The sequence below is a fragment of the Calidris pugnax genome, unplaced genomic scaffold, assembly GCF_001431845.1.
Source record: "Calidris pugnax isolate Ruff unplaced genomic scaffold, ASM143184v1 scaffold58, whole genome shotgun sequence".
Taxonomy (NCBI): domain Eukaryota; kingdom Metazoa; phylum Chordata; class Aves; order Charadriiformes; family Scolopacidae; genus Calidris; species Calidris pugnax.
This window is the reverse complement of record NW_015090868.1, coordinates 4,331,413-4,357,391: the sequence shown is the minus strand read 5'-3', so window position 1 is coordinate 4,357,391 and position 25,979 is coordinate 4,331,413. Positions and strand designations below refer to the sequence as shown.

At 42.0% G+C, this 25,979-nt stretch overlaps 1 protein-coding gene across 1 annotated transcript in view; it reads left to right on the top strand.

Moving 5' to 3' along the window:
* Positions 1-25,979, top strand: part of FGL1 (fibrinogen like 1) — a 71,699-nt gene that overhangs the window by 45,646 nt on the left and 74 nt on the right. The window contains exon 9 of the transcript XR_001412449.1: positions 25,869-25,947. The gene's annotated coding sequence lies outside the window, so the exon portion shown is untranslated. The remainder of the gene's footprint in view (positions 1-25,868; positions 25,948-25,979) is intronic.

Here is a 25,979-nt window from a genome sequence, read left to right as displayed (position 1 = left end):
TGGTGGTGTGGGGTTTTTTGGTGTTATTTGTTTTGCTTTTCCTTTGCTTATTTTATTAATTTTGATGTCTAGAATTCTGTGTTATTCATTGTCACTTCTCTGTAGCTGCAGTATTCCATGCTGGTAGTTTCTCGTGTCTGTCTTGGCCATTAAACTGCTCAATTAAAAAGATAGCTTGGGGCAAACTCATTCACCGTGAACGTTTGAAAGCAACTGGGACAGGTATTCGTTTTGAGAGATGTTGGTCCATAAAGAAAAGCAGTATGCAGTATGTGTCTCAACATGAGGATTATTTATATCAATATTAAAACATTAATTCACCATTTAAATTATGAATGGACATAAAACTTCCTTTAGCAATATCAGGACGATGTCATGTTCTTGAATTTCTATGATCTTTTGAGAAAAATAAAGAATAACTTGATATTGGGTTTGAAAGACTTTTAACTCTCCTCTCTGCCAAAGGCAGTGCTGTTTGGAGTATCTTGTCATCTGCAGTGATGTCAGTTGGAGATTAAACTCCTCTTTTGATGGAGTTTTACCTGTCACAGAGCATGAACTTTCCTGACATCTCCATTGCTAGGCTTTATTGAAACGCTTGTTAATCCTTCTACTGATTTGCACCGGTTCTGTTCATGCTCTTTGGGGTTAGTAAAGCCAGAAGTCACACTTTTTAGAAAACGTAGCTTCTAGTGAATCCTCTTCTATCAATTAAATCAGTCTATAATTTTCCCCAAAACTGGAATCATTAAATGCAGTCAAAGATGAACTGTTCCATCTTGACTTGTTGGCCCAGATCTGTCTGAAGGCTGACTAGTGTTGATGGAGGAGCTGGCAATTAAACATGCTAAAGCTCAAATAAAACCAAAACCCACTCGGGTGAAAGGATAGGTTGTTTGGACAACTAATTCTTGCAACAAGGTGTATGCAGTGTTAATGTTTCCACTTCGTAGACTGTAAAAACAAACTTTTGTTAATGATCTTCTGTCTTTGTTCCCGGGAGTACATGTTCCGCACAGCACGGGACTGGAACGGTGAGCTTGGTCAGCTGGTCTAAGAAATTAGCACTGAAATTATCCTCTCCTACTGTTACTCAGGGCAGAGATCTAATCTGCCTCGTTAGAAGATTTCTTGCAGAGATTAGACAACAGTGTTTGACGCAGGCTCCCCTGTTGTCTTCAATGCCACGTACAGTTCCTGGTGTAAGGTCAGTGCAGTTTAGAGTCATAGAATCGTTTTGGTTGGACCTTTAAGATCATCCAGTCCAACCATTAACCTTACAATGCCAAGTTACCACTGTTTGCTAGAGGTTTTTGGGCCTGGTTTTGGCATTCTTTGGGAGTGGTTTTTTTTGTGGGTTTTTTTGTAGATGTATTGGTTGAAACCAGGTGGTGCTTTGTCCATCTTTGAATAAGGACTTTGTGATTCCCTCTGAGAAGCTTGGCAGCTTTCAGTTTAGCAAAGGTGCTGGTGTTCAAACCATTACTGTATGGCTCTGTTTTTTGTTTTTTGTTTTTTTTTTTTTAATTTCTCCCCTTCCCCCACAGTTATTGTTTTGGGGAGAAGAAAGAAGGGAAAAGGAATGCTTGTATTTATAGAGTCATGGAATGGTTAGAGTTGGAAGGGACACTGAGGATCATTGAGTTCCAACCCCCCTGCCATGAGCAACCAGAGCAGGTTGCTCAAAGCCCCATCCAGCCTGGCCTTGAACCCCTCCAGGGATGGGGCAGCCACAGCTTCTCTGGGCAACCTGGGCTGGCGTCTCACCACCCTCACAATAAAGAATTTCTTTCTAATATCTAATCTAAATCTCTCCTCTTTCAGTTTAAAGCCATTACCCCTCATCCTATCAACTATTCCTCTCCACCTTTCGGACATCAGACATTCAGCCCTGCGTGTACACGATCATTTCTGACTCATAGCTCAAGGTTTTGATGGTCCTGCGGGTTTGTTGTTGACGCTGACTGTCTAAGCATGTGAAGAGGTTCCCACTGATGCTGCCTCCGCAGAGTCCATCGGAAGAGTGTTGCATGACAGTGGGAACCTCACCTTTGATGCTGCTTGTTTGTGGCAGTTTGGTGCTGGCCACTTCTGGATGTCCTGGCCTAGCGGTTCTTGGCACCGCAAGCCGGCTCCGTCTGTTGCAGCACCCTCTCATCTGGTTTGCGCACTGGTTATTGCTTTCTTCCCAGTCGTCCAGGATCTTCAAACCATTACTCCCTGCTTGACTATTATCTAATCTGAGGAAGCCTATTGACTGCAATATTCCACCTAATTGCATGGCTTGTCTGCCAGTTTCGCCTCTGCAGACAAGCACCTTTAGTGCTGACTCGATAGGTTTATTGCGTTGTAGATATCTAGGAGATGTCTGTAGGAACTTAGTGTTAGCATCAAGAAATGCCATCTGGACAACTCCCTGTTTTGGGTATGTTCTTTACCAGATGTTTGTAGCTGGGCAGGCTCTATGGTGTCAGTATCTTCTCAGGTGTATGTATACCAGAGCTAAACTCTTTTGCAGAATTCCACTAAAGAGAACACTGGTTTGTATATTTTATTTACTCCTTATTTAGTGATACAAGCCAGACTTTGTGCTTTATTCTTTTATGTTTCAAGCAGTGTGGAACATGGCCTGGTTTTGTTGTCTCTGAAATCTCATCCTTTTCATGTCTCTATTACCAGCAGCTGCCATCAACAGTACGAAAGTACTGGAAGAGAAGCTGCTGGTACGATTCATAGTTCATAAAGCGACATGTGTTATCACCTAATATGTGGCTCAACTTAATGAATTTGCTGCCAGCATGGTCTTTCTGAGAGGTTCTCTTCCTCACCTAATAGAATACTTGTCATGGACTTTTTTGGGTGCAGTGAGGGTCACTTTACTTCATGCTCAATTGCAGATAATCAGATGTTTTGTTAAGTTTGGATCTATAGGTGGGCTCTTTTCTTTTGCAAGCTTTCCCTAAATGAAAGAAGCTCCTCACAGGTGTTTTGATCTGGTTCTGTCCTAAATTGTGGCTTGGTATAGAAGTGTCTCAAAGCTACAGATGTCCCCTGTAGCACACCTCTGGTTCCTCTGCTTTGTTTTGTGCTCGTAAACAGTTCACAGGACCTGTTCAGGAATTGTTAGAGCTGAGTATTATGAAACCGAAGTGTCTGGGTGTTGTCTCCTACTATAGCAGTATAATCAGCCGGAGCCTTGATGCCAGGAGATAATAATGGCTGGTTCTGCAGTCAGCGTGGGGTTGGTGGCCTGGGGCAGCTGGATTCCTTCAGGCATTTGCACTCTCAGGATCTGCCTAGAAGGATGGCAGAGGCTTTTGCCAAGCAGTCAGGAAGCTCTGTTATTTTAGCATGCTTCAATCTGTAGGTGCAGAATAAATGTTCTTGCTCTGCACCAACTCATGTGATGAATAGCTGATACCGATACTCATTTGGAGTTGTGCAGAGCATGGCTTCACCCAAGGTTTCTTTATCCTTTGTAGCTCCTTGAGGTTCTAATACCAAGTAGTACAAACCTCATGAGCTCCACAGTTTTCTCAGGAGATTACAAAAGTTCTTGGTCATCCCCTTCATTAGGTACACTGCTTGTGGTAAGAGCTTGCCTCTACCTTATTACACAAACACCCAGATCAAGATATCAGAGCAGTTTCTGTGTGTGGTTAGGACTCATCACTACCTTTCTTTCCTTGCCCTGAACTTATTTAGGTTTGTGTGCCCTGGATTTCCTGTAATACGGTGTCCTGCTGTTCAGCAAAGGGATTCCAAGGTCAAATACCATCAAGCAAGTCTTCAGTGTCACAGTTTCTCCTAAGGTGTCACATAGCTTTCATGAGGGTTGTATTTGGCATAACTGGTATTTAGCCGTGCTTCTCTGCTCTAATAGTGCCGCATATCAACACTTCAGATGTTAGTAAAGCTGGTTCCAAACTTCAGCCAGCTTGAGCTGGTGGTTCATTTAATAGCTTAATTGCAAGGTGATAATTGAATAGCAGCTGTCTTCAGTTTCCTAGATGAGGAGGCAGTATCATTAGACCTTCTGAAATCTTGCTAGAAACTGCTTCTACTGAAAGAGGTACTGCAGCTTTAGCCATTACTTTAGCAAGAAAAGTATTGAGTGTGCTTTTTTTTTTTATTTTTGTGGTTGTATTGGACTAGTGGCTTCCCCTCCTGCCCTGCAGCCTCTTGGCTGGATGTTTCAAGCACCGGGCAGTGATGTTTGCTGTAAAACACACATTTGTAAAATTGCATTTTTAGACAAATAACTGCTGTGGAGCCTTGAGAGGAGAGACCATAATGTACCCAAAACTGTTTGAGGAGAGCAAAGGTAATGAACTGCAGCGGTTAGAACAGCCCTTCTAGCAGAAGGCTTGGCATTTCTATGGTATAGCTTGGCATGTGGGCACACCTCCAGCCCTGATTCTTGTGTGGGGTACCCTGTAGGTAAGTTGTCATCTAAATATAGTATCCCTGTGTGGTGGGGGGTTCCCCCCTGCTATGGGCTATTTTCAGTACAAAGTAAGTGGGAAAGCTTTTCTTCTGCAAGGCCATTCCATCACAGGCTTTCAGATGTTTCCAGATGTTTAACTTCCTTCTTGAAGACCGTGTGGAAGCTGGGTGGGGGACTCTGGGATCAGCCTTTCTGCTCTGTAATCTGAAATGGGAGGCATATCATTGATAAAAGAAGTCTGGTTCTGTAGAGGTCATTCCATAGTATCCACATAAGTTATATTTAGAACTTGTTTATGTCTGACTGGTGTCAGAGTAAAGCTACTGTTACAAACTGCTTATTTATTTATAAACACACAGCGAATGCCAGCTTCCTGTAGAGGGGCAGCCTAGAAATTGTGGGGAGAGAAAGGTTTCTAGGAAGAAAAAAAAATAATTCAGTTGCCATGTGTTCTTGACGGCTGTTTTGTTTTGCCAACCAATGGCTTTGTATAAAACTAGTTTTATGCTTGTCAAATGTAAATACAGCCAGATGCTGTGGAGAAGTGGGTTTCTCAATCTCCAGGACTAGTCATGGCCTCCAGGTAGCAGAAGGTGGCTTACGACACAGTTGGAAAAGCTGTGTGCTGGTTCCTTCCCTGCATCTCTTTGGCTGATCTTCTCCCTCTTCCCCCTCAAAAAAATGATTTAAAAATGCATTATTCATCCCATTTCTTATTTAGTTGTGAGTGAACAATTTTAATGGTGCGCAAAGGTGCAGATCCTTGAATCTGTTACATGTTAATGGCCTTTTGGTGTGTGGTTTGTTTTCGGGTTTTGTTTGAGAGAAGCACAATCTCAGAGAAACCTGAAATGGCAAATTCAACTTCTTTTCTCTAAATAACGTTGAGTAACTGTGCAGTCATACAACCTATTAAGAGGAGAAAGCGCAGCACAACCCTGTGCTTGTTCATTCAGCTTTTAGTTACCTAGAATTTGTCTTGTAAATGTAGACATGAGCTCAGGGTGGTGGTTTTTGGTGTTTGGGATTTTTTTCTTTTATGCCCTTGCACGCGCTTTTTTTCATTGTCAAAGAAATGTTTAAAGTTTGCTTTATTTTGACTTGTAGCTGTCAGTGCAGAATACCGGTTACTACTGTTTGGTAGCTGGATTTTAATGTGAAATAACCAAAGGAAAACTTGCCTATAAAATCTTTAAAACTTTTTGACTTCCCTAATGCAAAACAGTAATATTTTTAAAACACAAAAGATAAATCTGTGGTGCCAGATGGGGAAAATGTCACATAATGTGTGTCTGTCCATACTTGCAAAGAAAAGAAGTCTGTCATTGAAGCCATTATGAATACTCCAGGAATTTTTCCATGCTCTTCAGCTCTTCCAGAAATCACTTTCAGAAAGTGGCAAAATGGCCTTTGTACTCAACGATACATCCCGGAGAACAAGTTTAATCTCTCTGGACTAACGGCTGCCTTTCTACAAACCAGTGACTTTGAGGTTAATGTTTAAATATTTAAATGGATTTGGCCCGCTGCCATTTAAGTAGAACGGCATGTGCTTAGCCCTGAGACTCAAACAGTTCCCTGGGTAGCCAAAAAAAAAAAAAGAATTACTCAATAGTGCAGTGATCTGGTAACTTCAAAGATGGTAATTTAAGGCTACAAATTACAATTTAGGATACAAAGGTATCCTAGAGGAGGGCTGTTGATCCCATTTTCCTATTTAGTTGAGGGGGATTTTTACAGATGGTGTTAGAACTTTTTATAGAGCTTTTTAGGTTAAATGGGAGCATTTATCTGTGGGTCAAAGTCCAGTATAAACAAGCTAGTGTAGACTCCGGTAAAAAAATAATCCTAAAAGCTACTGACCTGCACGAAGGAATTTGAGACTTGTGGAAAACTGGTTAACTTGTTAAATTCGGATGACTTAGTTTGGGTTGCAATGCAAGGGTTGAGCAAAGGATTGATGAGCTCAAACTTAATTTGGGAATCTTGGTACTTATGACTTGAAACAGAAAAAATTATAGAATGAAGCCAAGAGTAATTGTGCTGTCATTCTTTGGAAGTCTCGTGCTCTTTACCTTAATCCAGAGAACTGTGGTGCCTCTATCTGGAAGAGAGGTGGGACCTTTGACCCTGGGACCGCATCTCTCTAATCTGGTCTAATTCTGACCTTAAATTTACCAAGAACTCTGCTAAAAGCATCCCTCTTGGGAGAGTGCTTCCCGCCTCTCAGGCCAGATGATGCAAACCCAGGTTTTCTGCCAAGTATCCTAAATATTTTCTATCAGTGGCCAGGTCAGAGCCATGCTGTGCTGGTGCCTGGATGCTCTCTGCAGCTGCGGGGATGGAGTGGTGTACGAGACGTGCTGAGATAAGCCTGGCCGAGCAGAGGGAGGATACAATTTTCTTTCCTCATCTGGCTTCGTTGTACAAATCTCATGTGCGAGTTAAACAAGTATGTAAATTTTTCAACATGTGTAGAGGTGAAATCCCACACTTAAGAACTTTTCAAGAAAATAATTATAAATCCTGTAACTTCCATGAAATAAATGAAATAAGCCTATGCAATAAATATTTGAAGTTGCAACAACTTCCTGGACAAACCAGTATTTTGTTTAACACTCATTAAGTTGTGCGGTATTTGTATTTCAGCAGGGAAGTGAAATGCTCTGGGCCAGTGTTACAGTTAATTGCTTGAGCTCATGTTTGCATGTCCTAAAGGAAGGAATGATACTGCAAATGGCCAGCACAAAATTAATACGTCACATATTATCATGTGATTTTTGTGGCCTAAGGGGATGGTGCCTCAGTAAATGGTTATGGAATATGCACAGTCCCAAAAAGCATCCTCCTGTGGGCAGTGGAAGTGCTACACCTCTAAAACTAGTGTCATAGAACCATAGGATGATCCGGGTTGGAAGGGACCTTAAGGATCATCGAGTTCCAACCCCCCCTGCCATGGGCAGGGACACCTCCCACCAGACCAGGTTGCTCAAAGCCCCATCCAGCCTGGCCTTGAACCTCTCCAGGGATGGGGCAGCCACAGCTGCTCTGGGCAACCTGTTCCAGTGTCTCACCACCCTCACAGTAAAGACTCCTTACTGTTTTCTATCATTGATGTCAACAGTTGGAGACAAAAATTAATGATAATTTAATGTATCTGCAGATTTCATTATAAACTAAATCAATTTCTACTTCATTAGCTGTTTCACTTGCCATCCCAGGATGATTGGTTGACCATCCTTGACCAGGTTGACCTGGTTGGTTGACCAGTCTCTTCCTTCATGGTGATGGTCTCTTCCTTCATGCTGGTGGCTGAGAGGAACAGGAAAGAAATCAGAGTTTACTTTTGAGTGCTTAACAGATGGATAATAAAATGATAATCTGTGTTTTGTCCAAGAAATACGACAGTAAATACCTCAGCCAGAAAACTTCTAGTAGGAGCTTTACTACACCTTCCGTTCAAGATTAATTTTTTTAAATCCTAGTTCTGAAGAAAAAGGCTGTCTCCTAACCTTTGCGTGTTAAGTTGGGTGAAAGAGAATGGTGTGTTCAGACTGTCAGCTCAACTCTGAAAAGCTTGTGGTGATCTCTGCCCGGTGCTGCCACGAGTTGTCCGCCTGCTCCAGCAGCCCCTTCCAGTGTCCTTAGCCAAGGGAAAGAGCTCCAGCGGTCAAAGGGGTGGGCAGACAATTTGAGAAGCCTGCTTTCTTGGACAGCTAAGTTTATTCAGTTGATGAAATATGAATGGATGGGTCAAACAGAAAATAATATTGGATCTGTGGTGTTCTGGAGGTGTTTAAGCAGTATTTAAGCAGAGTGAAAGCATGTTAATCTCCGTGAGGGAGGTTGTTACGAGCAAAGTGGCCAGTAATAAAGGAGAAACATCTGCCCATCTCTCAGTGTTGAGATGGATGGGTACCTTAAAGAGCAGCTTTTCAGAAATCCTTAATGTCATGACCAAGCCATAATGACTTGCAGCAGTGACCCAGGAAGGTCTGGTAATGGCAAGGTGATGGCAGGGGAGGGATGACCTGGATGGGCAACCTTTGGGCAGTGATGTGTTTATTTTGGAGGCTACTCCTATTCCACAGGTGCTCAGTGCTCCATTTTGCTGTTAAATTCTGGTGCATTGTGTTGTTCTGATGGTAAACGCAATGAACGCGGAGCCAGCATTTGAGGCGCTGGGATGGGGTCTTGATGACGAGCCAAAGTCTTGGCCCTTCCAGTATTGCTGTCTTCCACTGGTAGCTCAGTGGAGCTGTAGTACGCTGTGTGTTAGGTGGAGTTTGAAGCCTGTTGCCATCCAGGTAACTTCTATGAGGCTCTTTGAAGAACAGAGAGAGATTTGGATTTGCCAAATCAGTTGGTTTGACACCTTGAAGCACTTTAATGCTACAAAGCTCATTGGTAGAGATTGTGGCCCGGGAATGCGGGATGGCTTAAAGAGGTCTTTCCAGTTCTGAAAGCAAGCATTTTATTAATTTAGTACTTGTTGCTAAAGGATGTCCTGCTGGTGTAAGAGTTTTCATGTATTTCTCTATAGGTAAAAGAGTTAGTTGAAGTTCTGTGCCTTCTTTTAAGGATAGTGCATTATCAATTCTCATTTATAATCAAAGATAAGTGCATAGTTTCTTGTAATACATATGTATCACCAACTGATGCACATTGGGCACTTTATACCTTAGTTTCCTAACTCCCTTTTTTTTCAGAAGTATTAGAAAATTTAAAAAGCAACCTCTATAATTTTGTGACCTTTCAAGGGACTTCAGGTTGTTTTTATTTCTTACCGCTTGAAAAGCCAGTCATTGAACTGAATAAATTAAATGAATGGAAAGTTCTGTTTCTCGTTCAGAAAGAGAAATTATTCTGAAATATTTAACTCTTCACCTCTAAGTTTGTGTACCCAAAGCCAGTGGTTTGTCTGTGTTTAAAAACATTGTCAGTGAGCATGTGCCACTCAAATGTCTTAATTTGAATGATGAATACGTTACAGTGGAGTTTAATACAGCTGTTATAATTTCGCATTTAAATTGACTTTGTTAAAATGTATTTGTTTATATTTGTTGCAATTCTTTTATACCCTGAGGAAAGAAATACTTGCAGAGGGTGAAAATAACCTTAATGCTGTTTTACATAGCTAGTGTATCCCAGCTTTCCTTTTATTTTTCCTTTTACTTTTCTTGCAATGCTGAATTAATTGAGAAAGCTACAGTAAATAAGGGTAACAGCAAATTATACACTTCTAGGGGAAATCTGTGATGTGGTTAAATTAATTGAGTACAGGAAAGTCTCTAGTTGAGGTTTTTTGGAAGCACTATATTCATCTTTCCTTGCCTGTAGCAGGCAGGAGCGAGACACTGCGGTTTACGTCACTTAAAGGTGAGGGAGAACTGTTAGTTCTGTAGGGCAAAAATGAATAATTGCTTGACGTGTTGCAATACGACTTTTTCCAAACAACTGTTCTTTCCTCGGGCTATCTGAAAGTAGGCTGAGATTTAATTTCTCCAAGCTCCTCTGCAGACTTTTTAATACAAAATTGTCTTCTCGGCCAGCTGTTTGTTGTAATCTGTGACGCAGGGGAGAAGGATGGTGGGTGGGTGTGTGGGGAACACCTGCAGGTCCTTGTGCGTTTCTCTTTGCACTTTGGAGCACGGGGACAATGTTTCCCTGCCCCATGAGCTCTGAGCATCCCATCCCACTTCTTGGGGAGCCCACAGCAATGGGGGACACCAGGCAAAAACTCCTGGCCGCTGTAGCTGCTGTGGAGGAAGTTTTGTAGCCTGGCTCTGTATCAGAGTTGTGGTAGCCTACAGCTTTATGAAAATAGCAGTTTGTGGTTTTTAAGCCTTAAGAGTCCCTCAGTAACAGGGGAATTGAAGAAGTCCATCCTCCTCCTGCTCCAGACCTGGCCGGGCGAACCAGTTGGTTACTTTGTTGAACAGAGCTGGTGTCCCTCACTGTAAATAAGGTCTGAAGCGTTACAGAGAATTCCTCTTTGCAAGTATCATCTGTTAAATCTGTGAAGTCCTTGTCGAACCTGCTCTTGAGACGTGTTGTGAGCACGCAGGGAGCTTTTGATGCAGCGCTGGCAGAGAGTCTAAGGAAAATTCTTCAGCCTGAGCCTTTTATTGCTGCGTGGCTGAACTGAAAAAAGTTGAAAGCTGAAAATCTCCTGAGAGGACTCTGTACAGTCTGGCTTCTAGGTTTTTGTTTTGTTTTCTTTTTTTTTTTTCTTCATTCTCTTTTCCCCTTAATCTTACTTATTGCCCTACTGATTGAGGAGAGCTTTTGATGACTAATCTAACTCAGCCACAACTTGTCTCTTTTAAAAGGCTTGTGCTTTGACCAGGGTGGGTAGTTTGTGGCGTGTCTTTCTTTGCCTCATGCCCTAGTGTGAGATGCTACTGTATTCTAAGTAACTTTCCAAACGCATTACTTGAAGTTGTTTATTCCAGAAGTACAGAATCATACTCTTCTATATGGCTCTTACAGTTTATTCTTTGCTACTTGGAGAATAATAAGATTACTTGTACTTTCTGAAGCTGTGTGCCTAAATGTAGTCCAAAATAAACCGTTTAGTTGCAAGAATTACACAGAAGCTGGTAATCTTTGTGAGGGAGGTTTGGTGACTTCTGTCAAACCATAACCACGTACTGTCATTGATTTAATGTTCCCTGGTAGTTTAAATTTAACAGCTAAAACAGAAGTATTAGTGGCTTCCACAATTAATGCTAAAAACATGCCAGGCTGGGAGAGAAATGCCAAAAGAAACCCTGCAAGTAGTTTCCATATGTTGCTGACACGTTATTTCCTGGAAGGCTGGTTGATGTGTTGGCAAAACTAGCATAATATGCCATTTTCTATTAAAGTTTGGGAAGAACAATCAAGTTGCAGTTCTTAAAATGGAGAGTTGGGGATGATAAAAGGCCTCCACTTAGTGGCTTTTTTTGGTATTCTCAGGATTTGAGGTAATCTTTGATCATTGATCTTTGCATGCTCTAAGGCATTGCTTTTTCATCTGTTGCTATCTTTAGCTAAGCTAAGATGCTAAAACAGGAGCTGCCGGTGTTTGATTTCTAAATAGAAGGAAAGATCAATAAAACTTTTAAAGGTGGTAGAGGAAACCTCATGTGTTTCTCCTTATGGGAGGGTTGAAGACTTATACCTAGAAAGGGGAAAAAAAAGTAGCGAATTAATGTAATACTGCAAAACTTATTTAAACCAACAAAGTTAAGCATTGGATTTATTATTAAATTGTAATAAATCCTCTGTCTTACTAGAGCTGAACTTGTAGGCAGGGCTAACTAACCTACAAACAAACATCTGGTGCTCAATGATGGAGCCCAACATCAGGGACAGGCAAATCAGTGACATCTAAAAGCTCACCTTTCAGGTGATAGAGGGCTGCTTCCCTCTTGGTACCCTTCTCCCTCGGTGATTCTGGAGACTTTTGGGTCAAGTAAACAGGTAGTCATGGGTTCAACTTGGCTTTTAGCTCTGCTGTGATTTTAACCTTTCCTCTGGAAATAGAGATGCAGGAGGAAAGGCTGGATGTGGCCGTCAGACCTGCATATGGGGCTGTTAGATAAGAGCATTAGGTATTTCTAAAGAAAGCCCAGAAGTAGCTTTTGAAGGTTTGTAGTGCAATGGCAGTATCCTAAATTTATGGTACTATTTCTTGGGTCATCTAACAACCTTTTAAGAATAATATCTGTTTTTTAATCTCTCCCATTCTAACCCTGAAATGGCAGAGGAGGAAAGGTGAAAAGTGCATGCGAGGAAGCGTGTGTGTGTGAGGAATAGTGTTGAATAAACTGAAAAATAAACTGAAATATTCCGAGTGGAAGCTGTGGTGGATGTCAGGTGTCCTGCACAGCCAGACAGGGTCCGATGTCTCACACTAGAAGGTCTGGAAAAGTGCATTAAGCTTAATATGCTTAACCATTTAACAGAAGGGGAGCACTGGAGCCACTGTGGGGTCTGACCCACACAGGTCTGTGTGTGAGCACGGGGGAATCTGTTATCACACCTGGTTCTCGTTGCTCTCCAAAACTGGTCCTTTCCTCCACAGGTGGAGCGAAGGAGCGTGGTCACTGGGACCTGAGGGAGCCTGGGATCTAGATGACCACACAGTGCTGATTGCTGCCCAGGAATGGGCTTTCATCCATGGGGACTAAAAAAGCAATTGTATCATCCTTGCGTGTCTTGTCCAGTTCCAGGTCACCCTGCCTTAGACCAGGCTGGCTGTGACAATGTATTCAGGTGCCAGCAAAACAAATGTGTCCTCCCCTGTCTCAGCTGAGGCTTCCTGACTTTCAGCTGGTTCTCTGCTTTACTGATGAGGCTTCAGCTGCTGAGAGCAGGTGATTTGTGTTTGCATCAGTGCAGCTGCAGAGTTCTGGTCTGTGCAGGAAATTGCTGCTGCCACTCAACACCTGAGAGCCTGCAAGTACCTTCTGTCCCGAGAAGGAGCTCATGACTGGTATTTCTCTGTATATATTCTTTCTAAATAAGCGTGACGGCACTGACATCTTGTTTCTTTCTGAATACGGTATGTATTAAGCAGAAAATGGTCTTGTGACTCTCACTTTTTTTTTTTCCCTAGTCAGTAATCTAAAAGTCATCTCTGCTGTTCTGCTCGGGGTGGGGACTCTTTTTCAGGCACCCTTTTGCAGGAGGGATCTTAATTTTTCATCCAGTGTTCTTTTTCCCAGGTATCTGTAGCTTTCTAAAGGAGTGTGTGAACTTGTTGGGGCCTACAGGAGAGAGGGGGAGGGATTCTTTATCAGGGAGTGGAGCTATAGAACAAGGGGTAACGGGTTTTTTTTTTTTTTTCCCTAGTCAGTAATCTGAAAGTCATCTCTGCTGTTCTGCTTTGGGTGGGGACTCTTATTCAGGCACCCTTTTGCTGGAGGGATCTTAATTTTTCTTCCAATGTTCTTTTTCCCAGGTATCTGTAGCTTTCTAAAGGAGTGTGTGAACTTGTTGGGGCCTACAGGAGAGAGGGGGAGGGATTCTTTATCAGGGAGTGGAGCTATAGAACAAGGGGTAACGGTTTTAAACTGAAACAGGCAAGATTTAGATTGGATATTTGGAAGAAATTCTTTCCTGTGAGAGTGGTGAGACATTGGAACAGGTTGCCCAGAGAAGCTGTGGACACTCCATCCCTGGAGGGGTTCAAGGCCAGGCTGGATGGGGCTTTGAGCAACCTGGTCTGGTGGGAGGTGTCCCTGCCCATGGCAGGGGGGTTGGAACTAGATGACTTTTAATGTCCCTTCCAACCCAAAGCATTCTATGATGCAATTATTCTTGTTGTGCAGAAAATGTGTGGCAGCCTACAGTCAGGAGAATCTGGTTTTGGGGTGTCCCCCTGAGCTTGGTGATGATATAATCCTTGTAGCTGTTGTTGCTGTTTAAGTGAGTGAGCAGCTGTGACTGCTGCAGTTACATCTCTTTAGTTGTTAGAAGCTGCTGAGGTGGCTCCCCTTGTGCTGGAGGGCTGTCAGCTTCCCTGGACTTCAGCTGGCTCTGTGCATCTCGGCAGAGAGGTGGGATGGCACGACAGGGCTGTCAAGCTCTTGTGGCTCAAGTAACATGAGATATATGAGACTTGGCAGCCTCAATTTGAGTGAGGTCTGGTGGTGAGACCACAGGAATGTTCTCTAAGTTGGCATTTGGTTTCCCCTTCCATACTGAATATTTTGAATGTATTGACCTTCTGGGTACGTGCAAGATGAATCTGTTGAGGCCACAGGGTGAGTCTACGCAAATGTGGGCTCTCGCTCAGCAAGGTGTTGATGCTCATGGTTACTGGTGCTCTGATTTCAATTATTACAGCCTGATTTTGACGTTACTATTGCGTTGTTTGATTCAGAATGAAAGGAATTCTCCTGTGGTTGGCTTGGGGTCTGAATTAGTGACTGATCTAACTTTTGATTTGCATATATGTATATTTATGGTGAATGCTTAACCTAAAAGGGATCTTAATAAATATATTCTGTGGTGTTTAAAGAATTAGTATTTCATAGTTCTATATTAGAACTGGTATTTTCTCCTTGTAGAATGTAAATGAGTTACACTTTATATCAAAGAATTTGATAGAGATAGGCATCTGATTCATCAAGCTATCCTAACAGCGAGCTCCCATGTGTTACTGCACTCAATCTGTGGCTATGATAAGACTTGAGATTGCTTTGTCAAATAGCTTTTAAAATGTATTTTTCCATTGTGTGGTCTCATGAGCCAAACATCCAGGTACCTGGCGTATAATTAAACCTGAATACCGAGGTTTATTCCATTTTATTTCTGCAGGTGGAAGCTAATGCTGAGCAAGCTTGTTGAAGTAAGCGTAGTAGGATAGTGCTGTATCTTGTGTCCAGTCCATTCTGTACAAAATAACTGGACCATCCTTTAATGTGACAGGATGGAGAAATTTGGCCACTAAGCTGGTGTACCACGATTGGAGTTGAGCAGGAGAAGGCACTGATGGCTGCAGTGGTTCTTGTGTTAGTAAAGATTATTCTGCTTAAACCAAAACATGCTCTCCAGTGTGTTGGTTTGTGAATGCCACTTTATTCTCAAGGTGTAAGGCTCCTTCACAGAAGTCTCTCAAATATATTTGAGATAAAAAACATGCTCATATAGTGTCCCAAATGCTGCTTCGCTGCTATAGCATGTGCTTGGCTTGGGTTTGGTTTGTATTTCCACCTGGTGCGTGAAATCACAGTCTCCTTGTAGTACATGGGATTACTGGTTTGTATACCTTAAGTAATTTTTAGGAGTGGGTGTAGTTTGTCCGTAGCACTTAAATTTGTTAGTTGCCAACTTTTAATTTGAAATGTGGATAGGAATAATCAAAATACAGTGATTTGGGAAGAAAATGGTCAAAAGACTGAGTCTAACAACTTCTTGATGTAGAGGGCTTGATTGTCAGACAATTTGATTTTTAGACTGGTATCTGTGCCTCAGTAGAAGCTATTCACCCGTCATGTGATCATTTCAGAAGACACATTTTTCTCATTTCTCTTTTAAGAAAAATCAGAGACCACCTCCAGATTTTTTTTTATTTTTTTTCAAGACCCTTACCGGTGGTCAGAAATAAAAGTGCCCCAGCCACCAGTTGCTCTATCAGGTGGAAGAGCAGAACTGATTGGAGCACTTGGTACTTGTAGGTAAATTGAACCTCGGCCTTCTGCATGAACGTTGTCCCCGTCCATGGGGACTGTCTCCCCTTCTGACTTCTGGTTTTGAACCTCTTTGTAGAGGTAAGAAATCCAGCCCAAGGAAGCTTATTACACCCAGTGTATTCCTTGATCTATTTTAACGGACTGCTGTTCCCCTATATATTTCTTTCAGAAAACAGTTGAACAATTTTAAGTCTAACCACCAAATACTCCTCTGCATCCCTGAAGGTTTAGCCATAGATGGACTTTCCAGAGGACTGAAGCAAGTGGTTTCCAGGTGCCAATCCCTCCCACCCCTGCTTCTTGTGAGGCAATTTCCTCTGGAGAAAGTTCCTAAGGCAGCACTAATTGCTTGCAGTTGCCATTTGTGAGCAGTATACTACCCAAATGACCTGTGAAAACGCCTCTGGTATGTTTAACTTGGCTTAGAGAAAACAGAACCCTGGTGGTGGACTTGAAGGGAAAACATCAAGGTATAAACAGTTTCCTGTTCCAGGAACATCCCCCAGTACCTGCTGAAGGAGGGAGAGAGCACTCTTAACTAATAAATTCTCTCTAAAACTAATGGAAATGAGGGATCTGGGAGATGGAGATCTCTTGTGGATTCTTCTTGGATACTCTGCTCAGCTCGACTATTTGTCCTCGGCATTCAGCAGTTAGGGCTGTGTATTTTCCTAGCAGGAGAAGCTTCATGACTTTTCCCCCTATTCATTTTCTCGGATTACTCAGCACTGGGTGTGTTCTGTGGTTTGGGGTTTTTCTGTTTTGTTGGGGGTTTTTTCCCTCCCCTTGCCTAGGCAACCCTTCTCCGTTCAGGCTACTCCAGCATTCTGGAATTTCATTTACCAGGGAACTTGTATCAACAAACTGTGCATTCAGAGCCCTGATCGAGCAGGACATGACGTTCCTTGTTTGTGCACTGTGAACTGGTGGATTTCTAGATTGAAATCTAGAAAGCGAAGCTTTGTTAACATGCTTCAGTGAACTTGATGCTGATAGATGAAATAATTCTGTTATGCAAATATAAATTTACAGAGTTTGCTTTGGAAAAAAAAAATAAATGTTGCTCACCCTTCCAAGGACGGTATTTGGTTGTGCAAGTTCAGTTTTATTAGGTACTAATTCACTTTTATTGGGTACCTAAGCCACTTCTTTTTTTTTTGGCTTTTCTTCAACAATGTTTCTTCCTCGTTCCTGCAGAAAACCCCACTTAATGGTATGTGCAGCCCAAATAACTGTCCCAATCCGAGAGTTATTTTCTTACCTCTTTAAGCTGAAGCACAGGAGGCAGAGTTGCTTATCTGTGTCCCAAACTAACATCCGTGATATAAAGTGACTCGGGTACACTTACTTGTCTCAGCCCTGTGTGGGAGTTTTCCTCCCGTGTTGCAGTGGTGAAATACTTGCTGTGTGAAACGCTGGTGTTTCTGACTCTGTTCTGATATGGATGAGAGTTTCATGGCTTTCCATGCTGTTAAGTGACTGTTTTTGACCCAGCAGCTGCCATTTTGTGTCGGTGCTTAGCAGAATTGAATAATGAAGGTCTGGTGACAAACATAAATCCAGAAATAACATTGTCTCCATTGCCCTCTTAATGATGGATGTGTATTACGTCCTTGGAGGATCAGCCTGGAAAGCACAGCTTGGGACAAGCTTGTGCAAAGTGGTGCTGTACGTCCTGGTGATCTCTGCACCTTTGAGCAAGGGAAGATTGCAGTTTTGACTGTAAGAACACAAAGGCATCGTTTAACTCAAATCTTTGTGTTGCCTGTCCCTATGCAGAATCTATAGAAGTTGATTTATTTTTTTTCCCCATTAACACTTTTTGGAAAGTCCCTTTATCTGTATGTTCTACAAATTATTTTCTGCTGTGGATTTGCGTGTCTTAAATGTGCTTTAGCCCAAGAAAATAGTATTTATTAGGTTGCTGCTAACAAACTGGGTGTCTGGTTGTAGAATGACTACTTTAGGTGTACCAGGTCTGATCAATGTCCTTTAAATCACTATGCTGCTGTCACTGTTTGTATGCAGTTCAGGTTTTCCCTCTATCAGGCTTATAATGCCAGCAAAGTCAAAGCTTAAAGGGTTAAACGTGAGGTGAGCTGTATTGCAAACTGGGTCGTTTATACATGGCACCGATTCCTAGAGACTCCAGGGAACCAATCCATGTGTGTGGGTGAATCATCTGACTGAGGGGGCCGTACCCTTAAAAGTTAATATGTGATTAGTCCTTGCAGAAAAAGGCTGAGCTGAGGCTTTCAAAAACCAGCCAAAGGAAGAGAAAAGCAGTTCTTGCCTGTTAATCATGTAGCTCCTGTTAGGCTGTCAGTTATTCAAGGGTTATGATCTAGGTTATTATAAAACCAGGGTGCTGCTTTTTCATGCTGTAGCACAGGGAACAGTCCTTGGCCAGTGAGTGCCATGTCCTCTGGTTGCCAGCATCTCTCATCTCCAGGGGAGGCTGTGGCAGAAGCTGGAACTCACTTGGGAAGGTCAGGTATGGATGCGGTACCGCGTGTGTGACAGTTCTGTCACTGTCCATGGCATTGATTTTGGTCAGTCCGGAGTGGAAATCAGAGCTAATGGTTCCTGTATAACTGTAGTTCCAGGGTGTCTGCAATGATCTGGTGATATATACACACACACATATATAAAAAAATATATATATATATATTTTTATTACTCTTGTGGGGAGCTGTCAAGTCAGCTAAACAACCCTTTGAGAGGGTGGCATTTGAAGTTGAAACACTTTTCAGCTCCCTTGTTAAAGCTTTGGGGTAGAGGTTTGGCTTGTGCTGTAAAACAAATGGTAGGCTATAACAAGCAGTGTTTGCATTTGATGTTTAAGCAGCTTGACTCAAGGAGAAATATTAAAATAATGGATTTGCACCGCTTGAATCTTAAGGAAGAAATTACAATTCTTTGCTACTTATCTTTAGACTAGCACATTCCTGTGGGATCTCGGAGGGAGTGATGGGATGATTTCTGTACATGAGTTTTGAGTCCCACTGTTGCCCCGTGGGGCAAGAACCTCACATGGGAACGCTGCTGCTGCTCAGGGCTGGAGTGGAGCCCCTTCCCCAGAGCCGAGGGGGATCTGTGGGGAGCCAGGCGGCTGCCTTCGTGTCTGGATCCCTTCCAGATCACCCGGGCAAGACCGATAACCTTGCCCTGGCAGCCTTTCAAGCGACGTGTGCCCAGTTCCCCTTTCTCTCCGCTCCTTCACCCAGGAATTTCAGCCTGTCGGCAGCCCTGTCAGGCAGCACGGGGAGCTCATGCTTTCCAGAGGGCATTGACTGCAGCCTGACTACTTGCCCTGTTGCAGAAATCGAGCTATTTTCTCTGAAGAGCTCCACAAAGCTGTGGTGGCATCTTCCTTGGCGTTTGCCCATGGCGGAGGTGCAGTGCTGTGTTGAGCTTTGCAGGGCTAGTCCCTCTTGGGTTCAGAGGCTTGTGTCTTCTGGGACCAAAAGCAAACAAACAAAAACCATACAAAGAATAAAGCGTAAAAATAGACTCTTTTAGTAGGACTGATCTCAGTGTGAGAAAAAGTTTCCTTTGTAGGGAACATAACGTTTTTTTGACTATAAAAACAATGTGTGGGTTTTGTTTGTTGCTCTCTTCTCCTGAGACTGCAACATTTGGAAGGATGGTTGTGAATTGCCTGGTTGCCCCAGGTGCTGGTTGTGTAAAGCTACAGGTGAAATATTGGTGAAACTGTTAGTATTGACAGAAGTCAAACTACTGTTCAGTAATAATTCCTGAAAATCCTCCACAATCACTGTACCTTTAGGACTTTTAATTATTGGGTTGAAGCAGTTTCTTATTTGGCTACCAAAATATTATTTCTCGTAACCACTTTATTGCAGTTTTATTAGGTTTTGTTCACTATATATAATCAGTAGTCTTAAATATTTTTTTTTTAGTAAAATGGAGTAACAGCTGTCTAACTGGCAAGTACAATATCTTAAGAATAAATTTTGCTGTGATGCTGTGTGAAAGTGCAGTCCTAACTCAATGGTAGAATTTCTTGTAGAGTAAGTGGAAAGTGTTCTTGGCTGGCTCTAGCCTTTTCTGAATGAATGACCACTTCTGCATAGCGAGCATCTTTGAGTCCTCGAAAACTGCAAGCTGATTAAACTCCTGGTTAATGTGAGAAGCCCTAAGCATCTTGATTAATTCTTCAGTTTGTACTGCAAAAGGATATCATGGCAAAGATGCTGCTTTTTCAGTCATTAGAGGCCGGGTTGATCTGCTTTTTCAGAGAAATTAATTGTTACATGGAATAATCCACTAGAGCTAAATAATACTGCTGTACTTGCTGTGTCTCGCTTCACTACGGGTTATGTTGAGAGTACTCCAAGCGCTCTGCAAACTAGTTCATACTGTGTCTCCGTGTTAAATATAGCTGGGTGCTGAACAGCTTCTCAGTTTTAGGGGAAGATCTGGAAGGACACACCATGCACGGGAGCAGATGAGTCTCTCTGTGGCCATACCTATCTGATGCCTTCAGCACAGCCACCGTACTGGCCAGAATGTCAATAGCAGCAGGGACACGGATGCTGCATAAAATAGTTCAGGAACGTGAAAAGCTTCAGGTCAGCACATAACCCTAAGTGATCTCAGCGTATGCTGCCTAGCACGTTGTGGTATATTTGCTTGGAATTAAAACTGGATTGTAAAGGCAAGTATTTAATGCGGGAGTTATTTCAGTGGTAATGGTTGAAGCCATCTCTGCTCAGACTTGCCAAATAAATGACTAAGTTGTGGCTCATTGTTAGGAAACAAGAACTTTTTTGTGTTTTTTTTCCAGTGTTATGACTGGTATTTTAGCCACCACCTTTGCACGGGGCTGCTTTGCAGAGTATTTCTGCTGGTTCTGTACTTGCTGTTTTGTGAAAGCCTTGGAAATGTGAGGACATGCTTGAAGAGCACAAACCTTGTTTGCTCAACATTGAAGTTTCACTTACTTGCTGTACGTGAGTGTCTAGGTAGACCTGGTGTGAATTCACAAGGCACTTGGTAATCTATTACCACCTTTCTTCCTACACAGATAATATTTCAATCTCAGAGGGAGAATTCCTGTGAATAATCCTGGCTTGCTATTTTGTAACTTGAAGATATCAAAATGTATAAATGTACCCTCTAAGTGGTAGCAGTGGAGAAAGTCAATTTAGCTGAATTCCGGGGAACAGAGAAAGTGAGCAGTATTTGTAACCCCTATCTAGTCAAAGAGCTTGAATGCTGATTAGGATTGTTGAACATAGGGCACTGACAGTCTTGTTTGTGCTTAGCTATTCAATCAGGTCTTTGAAAAAGGACTTGAACCTTGATCTTCCAAGGAAGTGCTGTAATAAATGTACTATTGTTGTTGTTTGGTTTTTTTTTTTTTTTTTTTCAAGTTCTGTCTCCTTACTTTCATCGTGACCTGAAAGTTTATCCTATCTTGTGCAAGAACATAGGATTCTGCTAAACAGTTTAGTTGTGACAAAATAGAGAAAAAAAACCCAAACCAAACCACCAAACCCCAAAGCATCTTTCTGAAAAGTTGATGCCTAATTGAACCAAGAAGCAATTAATATCATTCTTGCAAGTTCATGAAGAGTAACAGAGTGAATATTGATCTTACAGAAAACCATACACAGCCTTTGCTAATGATGACAGCGGATGAATGAACGATAACTCAGTGTATAACTGCCCACGTGTGCAGCTGTGTACTGCGCCGTATTTTGAAAACCCCGTGAGTAGTCTGTGCCGCTCTTTGCTGTCTTAATGAAGCTGTGAATGAGAGCCTGATTAAGTCATAAGAGAGCGGTGGAATATCAAACAAGAGGTTTGTTGGTATTCTCACTTACGTGTTCAAATAGGAGGCTTTGGTTTTGTTTGGTCATGAACTTAATCTCAAATAATAAAGTACACTTGCTTACTTAAGCTCTCGGAACAGCTAGCGTTTGTCACTGGCTTGTGTGTGCTTATCTCCATTACTTCCCTCAGTTTCATCTTGCCTGTTGCTGTAAAACAGTGTGGGGGAAAGGCACGTGGATTTGCAGAACTTCCTGGTCTAGGGAATTTTACCTCCAAGTCCCCAAAATACAAGAGGTCCTTTTTAGACACTGTTTTCAAGTATCTTGGTTATCTAAGTGAAAGAGGGACTTAATTTTAGGGAAACTCGCTGGACCAGTCTTTCTGCTCTGAATATAGAGTTCTCCCGGAACTTAACCTTACAATAAAAATCAGAAGTTGGCAATTATTAAAGGAAGGAAAACTTTATTATCAACACACTAGATAAATCTGGTGGAATGCCTGAGTCTATTATGTGCTTCCAAATAATAGTCTGAACTTGAAGATAGAGACAGCAACCTACCATCCTTAAAGACAGGCCAAGAATGGACAGGGTTTATGAACAATTAAATATACAAGGCCCCTTCATCTTAGGAAGGCAATGACTATGGGCGAGGAAAGGAAGGGTCCAAAAGCAGTTGAAGCTTTCCACTGAACCAGGGCTCTGAGGACTGACTCACTGGAGGCGGTGAGTTTGGGGAAAGCGCTAGCTTGGCTGACTCTGTTAGACGCGTTTTTAAAATGGCTTTGAGTAAAGCATGCAGGTGTCCCTTAGCTACCCTGTGGGGATGGGTAATTTGTCATCATCCCTGCTGGCACCGTGAAGGTGTTGTGTTTATGCTGTGTGTTCTTAAGCAATTAGCATACGAGCCCTTCCTGTAATTCTCTTCTAGGAGTATGTTGAGCTTGTAATGTTATAAATGTTTGGGTGAAGTTGTCTTAGGAGCTTAACTCATCCTCTCTTCTAATAGCTTGAATTAGCTTGGCAACAGTCTAGTTCACAGCAAGATGTGACGTTACTGGGGCTGCACAGGGAGCTCTGAAATTGCCATTCCATACAAATGTGGAATTACCTGAAGTTGTGTGTCTTCCCAGTGCTTTCTGATGGAACACGTGTGAGCAACAAGGTTTCTGACTTCAGTCACTGCAGTAATCATAACTATAATATGGTCTTCTGCTGAAAAACAAATGCTGACAGTGCATTTTGTGTGGTATCAAAGCACATTGGGTTGATGAGAGCACTTCCAGGCTGCCTGTATGTTTGGGACCACCCTCTCCTTTTGGGATTGATTCCCCCCCATCCTGCTTCATACAGGCTGCACAAACGTAGCTGGTGGGTGAAGGAACCCAGTTCCAGATGGAGTACCAGGGGAAGTACAAATTACTCCTGTCTGCACTGTGACACTAACACAAACTGACTTGCATTCTCGTAGTAATTAGTGAACTTGTAGATTGAATTCTGTATTGCAATTGATGCGGTTTTGATTCTCGTTTACCCAGCACTGAACGAGTCACTGTCCCTCTGCCTTGTTACAGCACAGGTAGGTTCATAGAGGTGACAAGACTGCTCAGAGCCAAGTTCTGCCCATTGTAGTGTGTTTCTCCTGGACGTGGGGTTGCTGGCAGCTGATCTCTTCTCCCTTCAGGAGAATCTGCTTGCCAAGCTCTTTTCCTTTTTTTTTTTTTTTTTTTTTTTACCTAAAGTGATGCTTCTATTACCCAGAGCTCTTATATCTGTTGAGGAAGGGGAAAGCCAAGAGCTCTGATACCTAAGACTTTTTTTGCATTTGAAATATACACCTGAAATTTGGCAAAATTATCTTTACTGAAGGCACAAACCAGCTGAACTCTCTTGCCCAGCACTGTCGTGTGTTGTGGAGACCAGGCATGCATAATCCTTGTTGATGTAAGACAAACTCAAAGCGAGTTTATCAGTGGTATTTAGTTTAGAGAATTCCTCAAGTCATTAGTTGCCGGGAACAGTATATTCTTGGGAAGGAATGTTCTTGGGAAGGGCAACTGTTGTGTCTGTGCATCTGCTGATGACCACTGCTATGGAGGAGATGCTGGCTGAGGCTAGTTTTTCACTGAGCCTCCTGTGGCAGATCTTAAATCTAAAGAATTTCTCATCACCAGGAAGCCTGATGAGCATATTAGTACCTGCAGAGTTAATGTCAGTTTTTTGAGGACTAAAGTTCATCTAGGTTACAGATTTTTTTATACACTATACTTAATCCTTAGGAATGCCTCACTGTTTATGCAGGACACTTCTGGGACTCTAAATGTGGATATGAAACTGTATTTGAAGTTGGTTTAGCTGCTTATGGAAGTATTGATTATTGAAGTGAAAATTTGCTTTAAAAACAGTTGAATCAGTGGTTTGTTTCTCTATATTCTCTGGTTATGTGAAAGTCCAGAGCACTGAGTGAGCCAACTTCTGTATAATCAGTGGTTTGTTTCTCTATATTCTCTGGTTATGTGAAAGTCCAGAACACTGAGTGAGCCAACTTCTGTATGTACAGGTACACATATGTATATGCAACTTTAATGTACTTCCTTGTTTCTCTACTTAGTTGTAAATCTACTTTTATTTTTCTTGGAGCTTCTTCAGCATCAATTGGATCAAGGTTTACTTAACTGCTTGTGTTGTTTCCAATTTTGGCATTGTTTGCTATGCAATACTGTAAGCAAATGTGTCATAGTTTTAAATTCTTGGGATCTCAGTCTTGCTAAGTCTTGGCACATTGGAGTTCCCTGTTTTCTGCAGTGAGAAAGCTCTCAAAAGAGGCAAGGCTGCTGAGCTAATGCTGAATCAATCAAAATGAAATCTTAACTTCTTGTTGCATGACTAGGTGAGCGAGCTGTGTTTTGGGCTAGTCTCCAGACAAGTAGAAACTAGTTTTGAAGTGCCAAAACAACAGTGAAAGCAAAGTTTGCAATTACTTTTCAACAGTTGATTCTGTGGTTGACTTAAATCACTAGAAAATTTTTCAGGACAGGTTCTTGTCCTGCCTTCAGGGGCAACTTTTTTGGAAGACCTCTTGAATCTGCTTTAGATTTCCTAATGGAAGATGGAAATGAGGCTACTAAAATTGTTCATGCTTCTGCAGGGATTGAGTAATAGTGGGTAGGCAAAAGATCTAGACCAGTCTTAAGGAGTCAGGAGATTGTAAACTACTCAAAGCTTATAATTTCATCTTGAGGGAGAAGGGGGGAAGAGAGGAGGGTGCTGTCTGATCTCAGTAGCTTCTTGTTTCCTTGTTCCATGGTCTTTGTACCCTCAGTCTGAGACAAATGTTTACAGTCCCATGTAAGGACAAGGCTGTGGGCAGAAGCCACTCTGTGTTGGGTCCATAGTGAGCATGCAAATTCCTGCAGTTCTAGAACAGCCTTCATTTGAGTGGGTTTTTTGTACTTAAAACCATTTATGGGCCCTGTAGCCTGTCTGGAAAGATGTATACTTTTCATTGGAATGAAAAAGTATTTATTTTGAGTGTAGTTATTCCAGCTCTGTTTTCAGTTGAAGAAAATAAGGTCTGAGGAAAAATGTCAGCTTTTTGAATGATGCATTCTTGCTTTTACTAACTTACCTTTCACTACTTAATGTAGTGAAATGTAGTAGTACTTAATGGCTTTATACTTTCCAAAGTATTGGTTGATAAGGGTTTGTTTTCTTTCCCCTGCTGAGGTTCTGAAATGGTTTATATGGTTTCTGTGAGGATTTGAATTTCTGTGTCGGAGAACAAATCAAGAGTTGCTCCTGTTATTACAGCAAATTTGTTTCCCGAAGCAGTCGTTGATTCCTGTACAAAACTATGATCAGGGAATTACTCTTCAAAGTGCCTAATCAACATTGAGATAACAATAATGGGAGATTTCTGCTATGTTTTCTGATCTTGTTGCCTCCTTGACCTGTCTCAGTGTATTGCAATCAGTATTGTTGCCTTAGTTGAGATGGTTGATGGCATAGATCAAATATTCTGTTTTTCTGTTAGCTTTGGATTTTTAGTCTGTGTAGGGACTCTGCTACTCATTGTGGTTAATTCACAGTCAAATAATATCCCTCAGATACCTTTTTCCTCTAGAGGAGCTGAATCTTTTGGGTTGTTCTTTTTCTCGTGTGGAAGCTCAGCAAGCCAAGTCTCTGAGAATGCAACCCTAAGGACACACTTGATTGCAGCTGACCAAAGGGTTCAAAAGTCGCCTGGCAGTCAGGGAAACGGAAATGGCTTGAGAGGGTAAAGATGCACGGATGGCATTATTGCAAAAACCTAATTTCCTTGAGGAAGTTGGTCAAAATGGCTGCACTTGATTCAAAGACTAAGAAAAGCTTAAGAATAGTTACTGTCTAAAAATCCTGGTTTGGCTGACTGTTTCTAATTTCTTTTTAATTCCAGAACTTTTGAATCCTCTTGGGAAACATGAAAACAAAGAACTACTTTTTAAATATCTTTCAGGACAGTTGACACGTTCCAGGGAAAAGCTGTGTTGTTGGACAGTTGACACGT